Source organism: Hemibagrus wyckioides, linkage group LG11 (genome assembly GCF_019097595.1).
Source record: "Hemibagrus wyckioides isolate EC202008001 linkage group LG11, SWU_Hwy_1.0, whole genome shotgun sequence".
Taxonomy (NCBI): Eukaryota; Metazoa; Chordata; class Actinopteri; order Siluriformes; family Bagridae; genus Hemibagrus; species Hemibagrus wyckioides.
In genome coordinates, this window is record NC_080720.1 from 17,500,884 (window position 1) to 17,511,210 (window position 10,327).

Genomic DNA, 10,327 nt, shown 5'->3' on the forward strand with positions numbered 1-10,327 from the left:
ATTTTAGCGTTGTTCTGAAGTTAAATAAATGTAAAGCCAGATAAGCTGATTGCTATCATAATCACATTTAATTCCCTGACAAGCCAGGCAATTGAGTGTGATGGAATTTGTCCTCTTCCTGTGATTGAGGAAGCTTATTAAAGAATATGGAAGGCTATGGCAGAAATCCAACGGGAACCGGCAGCACTATAGTCTGGGATGAAAAGTGGTGATGAGTGTAGAGGGAACAAAAAGCTGCAGCTCACAGTTTTGGCATAGGGTGATGGTGCCTTTGTTGTTCACAGGGGTGGCCAGATAAGTAGCTGAAGACTGCTGTGTTTTTACCGTAGGAATGCCATAAAAAAAACCTGTCAGAGTATTTTATAGCCCAATTTGTGTTGGTTCAGCTTGACATTTATAACCTAATGGTTGCTCCTTGTTTTTTGCCCTTGAAACTTGGCCTCTTGGCAGGATCTTGTTCACTAACTGACACTGTTAGATCATGTCAGTGTTTATGTTCCTGACTGGATTAAAGTTGATTCTTATCCACTACCTACAGAATGCTTTCAGAATTTCCTAACCATCAAGAATTACTTTTTGTAAATACACTTTCATTAGGTCTTGTGGTGTTGGGTCAGATTTCCCTCAAGTACTAAACATAGTCTCAGCACATGTAAGAGCTGAACTGGAAATAGCTGGTCTGAGAATATGGTACAACTAAAGGCAGAAGGTTCGGGATGTACTGTCTGTACATGTCTGAGCAGATCAACACCCTTATGTTTTCTTGGTACACTTGTGAGCCACGGCTAAATGAGCATTTGCACACAGCATAATTGCGCTTTCAATGCAAAGTCAACATAATCCTGAACCAAAATAAGCATTCTTCTAGGATTAAATCCTGACAAGTAATGGCAATGCAAGACACTTGATATATGAAGATATATGTTGACTGGATCAGTGTGTTTGTATTTGAGTAAGAATCTGTTATATGCCTATTTGCTGCTAAGGCTACAGCAAATCTGAATTTAAGGGACCATGTAAGGAGTTGTGGCATACTGCCATCTAGTTGTAACACACATTATCAGCATTGAGCCATGAGTGTTGTGGTTAATAATAATAATAATAATAATAATAATAATAATAATAATAATAATAATAATAATAATAATAATAATAATAATAATAACAAATCATTATTATCATCATCCAGCCAAAGCCAAACAAAGTATACTTGGATAATAAATTATACACTCTTAATAAAAGAGTCTTATATCTGTTACTCAACCACATGAACATGAACCTAGTAAAGCAAGTAAAGCATGTTTAGACACTGCAATATCCTTTCATTTATTTATGTTTTCGTTCTGATACTTAGACTAGATCTACAGCCTAATAACACTGAGCACTGACTACTGCACTTTGTGTATACAGGATGTAGTTTACTGTGTAGGATCTATCAGCCTACAGAAAGGGAGGCATGATGATGTAGCAGGTTAGTGCCTCACAGTACCAGGTGGGTAGCTCCTACCTGCTGGTTATTTCGCATATCTGCATAGTCCAGATTCCTCCCACCTCACAAAATATGTTCACTGGCTGACTGGCTAGTCTGAAGTGCCCCAACGATGAACTTGCCTTCTTCCCTGCACACGGTGTTCCTGGCAGGGGTGTAAAAATGACTGAGAAATTATACTTTAGAGGAAATGACACACTAAAGTGTAATTTAATGTGTCAGACTCTTGTACACTTAAAAGTAGAAGTAAGCAACTAAAAATGGACTCAAGTGTACTAGTTTTAAATGTATTCAAATTATTAAAAAGTTAGAATAAATGTTTTTAACGGAAGAAATTATGTTAATTGTTCATGTGAAAAGAAAATTGTATTACTTATCTTTCATCATTCTTTTCAAAATTGATCTCTGAAGGTTTGCTTATCATATGCAGTATGCTACGCCGTTTTTTTTCTTCTTATTTAATTAATTAAAAGTAAAACATGCTGTAAATAGCCAGCATTTACATTTAGAATATTTCCCAATAGAATGTGTTTGCTGACTGGTAGCCACTGGTATCTATGCTAACCTGGAATTAGTGTAGAAAACAGGTTTAACAGTTAAGCAGCCAGTCAATGTAAGAGGCAAAATACCTCAAAATACTTTTTTTCTGCTGCTGTGGAACAGACAAAAGATGCCTTATGTTTTCATTATTTGCTAATTCCAGCATTACTGTAATAAGGGCCAGGTTTGTGCATGCTCAACATTGACATAGCAGTCCATTCACTTTGCCATCTTTATATACTCAACTAACTCACCTAGCATGAGTCACTGGAGATAACAAATTGTATGATTTTGACACTTTTTTATCTATTGATAAACTTGATTAGAATCTGAACTCTATTTGCTAGGTATAATGTACAGTCATTGACTAGATGAGAAGAAAAGAGCTTTATTTGTAACGAGTAAATAATTGGATTGGAAATAATTGGATCTATATAATAATAATGCAAGGAATATTTTTTTTTCTTGGAAATCTAATTAGGCATGTGACATGTAACATAACTGCACACCATATTATATTGTTTCATGTTATTCTTATATTTATTTGTTTTTATTTGTCATTTAGTTTCTTACATTTTGTTATTTATATACACAGTCTAAAGAGGAGTGGCTGAGTTTTCATTTCACTGCAATAGTACACTTTATATAACTGGGTACCTGACAAAAATATCTTGTATCTTGAAGCAAAGTATTTTTCACCCCAGGGACCTAGGATAAGATCTTAGGTACTTAGATGTGTGACTGAATAAATCTGATCAAAAGGGGGAAAACTGTCATTTAAATCTTAAATAGTTTTCACTCAACAGTTTTGCACAATGAAAAGATAATGTCACTGGATAGCAATCGATTTTATTCACAAATTCACATTAACAAAATAGGAACCAGGTAAATAAACAAAACATAAATTTGTCACAGTAAAATTCATTTGTGCCCGTTGTTCTTCCACTCGTGTTCGGGCTGGATGTCCACACAACTCGGAGAACACTGATTTCAAATGGTGCTAGATTTTAGGAATCACTCTATGGCACCATCTGAATTCAGCTTCTCAAAGCAGCTCCGTTCAACGCTTCATGCTGTATTACCATCTCACATAGAACAAGAAGATCACTGTAAAAAACACAACAGGTTATTAGATCAACAAGTAAAACGTCCAACATATGATCAAGTAAGTTGCACAGTGTCTACTTAATATAATATGATACCATTTGTAATATTGCAAGGCTGTTGCATCAGGTTCAGCCAGGGTTAATGACATCTCTGTCAGCAGATCAGATTGTTTTTAAGCATATAAATAAATAATATTTCTTTTAATTGTGCATTAAAGTATAACCTTTGAAATTCTTTTAGACAAAACACTGTTATTATAACGTGTTATTCTGTAAAAGCCTGGCTTGCATTATTATCCATAACTGTTCTTTTTAAAGCATTTGATTAATTATCTGTGACCATTTCTGTGACATAACCCTTTATTAGCCCTTACAAAGCTACTTTCTTTGTTTATATTCAATAGCTGGGTGGATTTGCCGGAACTGCGCACTGACATAGAATGCTCTGGAACAACTGCTGTTTTCTGTGGAAGTGTTTTCTGTGGAAAAAAAAAACCTTTGAGGGGTATTTGTGAGTGTGTATAACCGAGTGCTGTATTGAAGAGGAGCATAATTAAAGAAGCTGGACAGGCTGATTTGTTTGTTTACAAGTTTACAATGTTTTCTCACCCAGCAGATCAGCTCCAGCTCTCGGGTGGCTGCTTCAGTACACCTGACCTCTTGTGTAACGCTGAACCAACTCTTAAAGGGACAGGACTGCGGTTTTGTGCTTTGCGGTATGGTAATGCAGAACTGCTAAAAACAGTGCAGTGTTCATCATATTATACAATGCTCATTTAACCTTATTATTTGCGACTGTGAAACACATGATCAGCATATCTTGAGGCATACAAGGACATTTTGTTGTTTATATGATGTTACTTTTGCCATTTCTTTCCACTAGAAATATTGTGTTGGGTTAAAATATCAGAGTGCGTATGCAATAATAATCTGCTCCTGAGGTGCATGTGTGAGATGCACAGGTGATAGATATATGGATAATCCTCTTAGAGCTAAGGTCCCTAAATTTGACTCACAGTTCAGCCACAGAGATAAAGGAACTTTAAACCATAACCATTTTTCAGCACTTATCTGAATGTAAACAACAGAGAGCCATTATACAACTGGCTTGAGATTTAATTTAAATTCTTACGCATGTAGGTCCACCATGCTTATTTCTTACATCAACAAGTTTCATTATTACCACAGCAGGGTCGGTTCTATATATAAAAGCACTAAATATCAAGGGGTCTATAAAAGGCTGCTCGCTTAAAAATGGGTCAGAATCAGGCGGTGTTGAAGTGTTTATCGTTGTTTTACTACATGATGTGCTTGATTACAAGAGCTTCTTGGAGTGACTGGGGCTGATACTGAGCAGCGAGAAACTAAGTGTGCTTTCTTGAAATGAGGGAGGCCTGCCAGGCTGGTAAATATAGCTGCCAATTGCCTTAATGTGATTAGGGAAGAGATACGTGAACACAGGTTTCACACTGTTTCATTCAGATGCTCTGCCTCTTTGCTTTCTCCATTTTTGTAATGCTCAGTGTTTACTGAATATTAATTAATATAAAGATTAGATTTTAGATTTACTTATATTTGTTACACTTTCTGCATTAAGACCTCACACATTATCATTATTATTAATCCAGGGTCATCACAATTATGTTCTAAAATTCTATTATTTTATATTCTATTATATATTTATTTATTCATGACATATGCAAATAAAGCAGATGGTCATGAAAAGAGTTGAGGAAAGAGTGTAGATAGCTACATCATGTTTTTATCATCTGGGAGTGTAAACCATCAGGGTCTTCCTCTTCGTAATTGCAATATATTTGTTTGCGCTTTCAGTGAGAAAACACATAACCTAGTACAACAGCGACACCCACAGGACAAACACTGCATTGCGCTTTACTCTTGTTTACTTCTTTTAACCAAGTGCGCACTAACAGTCACTTCTGCTGGAGAGCCCTTTCTAAATACTCTGAATAACACTTGAACCTAGTCTAGACACAGGAAATGTATTTTGGCGAATCTATTGATTGATCCAGTGTTTGGATGTAACAGGGATGAAGGATATGTTAAAAACGCAATTGTGTTGTATGATGCTATATGCTTTAAGCCTCACGTAATTATATGACTGAGGCTATTATTGACATTTTGGATATAAAGTATTATACCTACACTTTAATGTTGAATTAGGACTGTTTTTTTTATATTATGATTATTAGTATATAGTTTTTTTATTGTCTGACATCCGAAACTAACCTTAACAGATTATTTTGGTGTACAAAATATGAATAATTACATATTTTATTATTATTAATAATAATAATATATTAAATTATTATTATTATTATTATTATTATTATTATGTTTACTACCCTATACTCTACTTCATAAATCACTGCAGGTGGGCGTGGCGCCCATCCTCTCAAACAATGACATTGTTTTGATCACTCCGTCATGCAGAGGTTATGCAAGTTGGCTTCAATACATAAATAAAGAAATCCAGTGTTGCGTAAAACAGCCCACTCAGGCAACACAGTCCTCTTACATTATTGCGCATCTCTCTCTTGCGCAGCATCCTTAGACCCCCCCCCCCCAGCACCACCACCACCACCATCCCGGACTTGGTGATTATAGTGCTCATGACGTCGTCTGTCTCGCCTCAACATGCCTTTGTCTAAAACAAGCTACTAAACAGTGTGTAAAATGCAGCGCTCCATTTAAGCACTCTATGCAAAGTAGGGAAAGTAGCATCCTGCTAAAAGTACCTCGTCATAGTGACGCGGCAGAGCGTCCAAAAGGTGTCGATGCTAACTGCTTGGGTACTAAGAGTAGTTACACGGGAAATGTGCAAAACAGGACACTTGGCGTGTAGTACGTAGTAGATCGTATGCGGTTTTGGAAGCAGCCCAGAGCAGCACTGAGTCTCTTGCGCAGGTAAAATTCCCGACGAGTCTCAAAAGCTTGTGGCGCAACTGCTCCGTCCCCCTATGACGCAGTAATATATCTGAACACAGGCCTAGGCTCTAATGAAATGCTCATGCGAACGTTTCGCAATCACAGCTTAAAGTGATAACTGGGCATCTAACGTAAACGTTGCGTTGTTTTTTTTTTTTAAAACACAAGAATGAAATGCCGTTCGCCTGTCTCACTGCATAAAAACTTGAAATTCCAAAACACATTTTAGGTGGCTATTTAGATTAGTGACGGAGTTATTTGAAATAATTTGATAAAGAATCATTTATATCGAAAAGAAAAATGGGAACCATACTTACTTAGATGAAACGAGTCCTATTGCAGCTGGTTCATGATGCCATGATTGTAGACGTTTACTTTTCTCCCCCACCTCAGATGCTTTCCTCGCCGCTTGTTTAGTCTGAGTTCTTCACAACATGCTTGAATCAGAGCCCTTTTGCATCATTGTAGGATCCCAGTCGATTTTTCCACGGCGCAGCACACACGCCCCGCCCACAACACTCCCCCAGTTCCTGATTGGTTCGACACTGCTGCTGCACTAACGTCACAGCAGAATCACATGTGGCTGACGCGTGTTTACAAACATTGGAAAGGATCACGTGGTGGGGGAAAGTTTTTTTTTTTTTTTTTTTTTTTTTTTATTGTTCGCCACTGCATCTTGTCCAGCCGATTCCGCATTTCATTCTGGAACAATGGGGCGAAAATATGATATAATAATAATAATAATATAATAATAATAAACTGCATTTGTGTTGTGTGGATCTGGTAGAAAAAACAAATACCTCCAATGATTCCAATCCGCGACTGTCTAATGCATTTAAATAACCATATGTCTGCTATATATTCTTGGATACGTCATTCCATAATTTTGCTGGAAATGAAACTAAATAAAGTGACTGCAGTGTCTGTTTGTACACTCGAAGGGGCACTGTTTGTCCAAGTAACGTAATGCTTTTTTTTTTTTTATTATTATTATTCACTGGCCGCTGTAGCAGAGTGAAATGCGCAATCGGCTAGACCAAGTCCATGCATCATCACACACATTTCTGGTTTTCCCCCCTTTTGACGAAACGATCGCACACAACTGGCAAGTATTAGGCGTAATCTTTTCTTTTTTTCCTTTCTATATATGTGTATGTCCACCCCAGACCGTTTTATAAATCGCATGACTAGTCAGTTATAAACATTATAGTAAACATAATAAACACTTGGTGGGCATGTAATGGAGAGAGAGATAGGGCTTATGCTTCAAATGAAACAGGACGATATTAAGTCACACCGGGGATGAACAGTCATTATCCCAGATTATCAGCAAATATCATTTCTAAAAATTGTTAAACTTCTGACGATTTTTACTGCATTTCCTTTACCGTTTTATGAGCCAAGAGTCCTTATCAAATATGTTAATTTAAATTGTGATGTTGTACTGGGTGAGCAGTCTATGAATAATATCAACTCAACAGTTATTGTCTTGGTAGATAGATAGATAGATAGATAGATAGATAGATAGATAGATAGATAGACAGACAGATAGATAGATAGAAAGATAGATAGATAGATAGATAGATAGATAGATAGATAGATAGATAGACAACTTTAATGTCATTGCATAATACAGGTACATAGCAACAGTTGCAGTTTAGCATCTACCAGAAGTGCCATTAGTACAAATTAGTATGTGCATAAAAATATGCGGTAGCTGTATATTACAGTCTGTTGGATCGGATCACACAGGCCAGCCTTCGCTCCCCTACGCTTGCCCATTTTTCCTGCTTCAAACACATCAACTTTGAGGTCAAAATGTTCACTTGCTGCCTAATATATCCCACCCACTAACAGGTGCCATGATGAGGAGATAATCAGTGTTATTCACTTCACCTCTCACTGCTCATAATTTTATGCCTGATCGGCATATATCTGTGCAATATGTCTGCATTATGCACATTGTATGTACATTATTACTAAGGTAAGCTATGTATTTATAGTTATGTACATTTAGAATTATATTATTATGTGGAGAAGATGTAGCAGAATGTACAGGGTGGAGCAGAACTGCATGGTGGTTACAGGTAGTGAAGTATTAGTGACTAGTGAGTGTTGAGTTAAGAAGCTTTATGGTTGTGGAATAATCACTGATATCCAGAAATTTCAGACCTGTTAATGTTGGCCTAGGTAATAAAATTGAGTTATATGTACAGTAACAGTGTTGACATTCTGCTGAGTCTATAATAAAAAGGTCTGAAATTAAAATTAAGAGGTAAATATAGTAGATGCAAATAAGATGAGTCAAACAGTTCAAGAGATAAGAGGAAGTTAAATAGCATATGCTCATCCCTATCACAAAGCCTTAATAGTATATCCTTAAAAATGTGAATGCTTATGTAAAATTATTCACATCTTTATACCTGCATGCACAAAGAAACATGTACTAGTATTTGTTTAAGTGATATTTAATAATTGTATTGCTTAAGAAACACATACTTACCTAAAAGTAAAAAAGAGATCAGATTTACCAGCAAAAAAGAAAAATTCTTAAATTTTTTTTTTCCCTTTTATAGTATGCTGGAAAAAGGTTCCTAATTGCCATCACTTGAGGAATAAACAGTAGCTGCTGAAGGGCTAAGGAACAGGACTATGTTGTTGAAACTCATGCATGAGCTGGATAGAGTTAGTGAGTTATGGCAGAGAGTGGCAAGAATTTGGGTATTTTGCTTCATAATTATATGGTTAGAGTTTGGAAATCATGCAGCTGGGTGCCATTAAAAATCTTTATATAACCCAGTCTCTTAACTATGTCTTTTTTCCCCTCTATTGAACAAGTGTCACCTGACACTGTTCTCTCTGGCCATGCTCTGTACATACCCATTTAATATTTATTTACATACATATTTAATCTATTCATAGTCTCCAGTGGGTGGAGACAGTCATATATAAATCTTAAAATACACAAGCACACTTTGATATGGTAGTGTGACTACAGCATGCCTGTTATTGCATTTGTTGTAGCTCTTTCCTAGCATGTCACTCTATTAGTTTTAGCATTTCTAATCTTTTTTATTATCCTTTAATATCAAAGAGATTATTATTGTTGGGATATAGCATCTTGTAGTCTTGTAGTATTATAGTTGCGTTTCAGTTTTACAGAAATGAGCCCTATCTGTGCGTGCAATCTACTTATGTGGTTAATGGCATGTTCTTCTTCTTCTTTTTTTTTTAATTTGTCAGTGATAGAGGCCTCCAGCACAGTATTTTTTTTTTTCCACTCGAACACTATAGTGCCACCAATAGGCCAAATTTGGACATACATTTAATAATAACTCCGCAGCACATCATAGTAATGTGATTCCACTTTCTTTTCATTCTTTGGGTGAATAAAGGTTCCTTTCCTTTTTCTCCTAGAAACTTTTTGCAATCACACCAATTCTCTCCTACTTGTGAACCAGTGCTGATGGTCCCACCGGCTTCTGGTTTTCTGCAATGGGGGCAAAAGGCACTTAGCCGTCGTACTTGCTGCTTACAACTATTTTGTTGTTGTTGTTCTTTTTCTACTAATACGTTGACAGTTGAGTTCAGGGCAGCTCATATAATTCTTATACATATACTACACATTGACAGGGGACAGCCTAAGTAACCAACAAAGCAGTTTTGGTGTATACCACTTCTGCACATTGCTGTGCATGGAATTGCTAAACATTACAGTTTGACCTGATGGACAGGGATGTTTTATCTCTGACATGCCACCGAGTGGACACAGTTTTTAATCATGTACATAAAATCTGCAAGTGAGTATGTGAACAATTACACGTACGTAGCAGCTCTGTACAGGCACATACACACAAAGAAAATCAAGTATATTTATATACACCTTTAAGAGATTTCAAGAACTTTGTCAAAAGTAACCTCTAGAGGGCCCTATAATTCACTAAAATGAGAAACATTAAAATAAAATTCTTATTTTTTCCTTCAGATTTTTTTGCTGCTTTTGCTGATTGTCAGTTCCCTCTAATCAGTCAGCTCTCTCCTATCATATGACAGCTACCAGCGAGAATGTAGGCTAACGTGCTTCATCAGAGACATGTGAAACCAGCCAAACAGTACATTTCAAACAGCTTTGGTGTGTTACAGGGTAGTGTATAACAGTCAGAGAAACATTTCTACACACTCACAGATGCCCATGACTGCCAAATGTTGGTGTCATTGCAGTATGCCTCCGTCCCCCACAGAG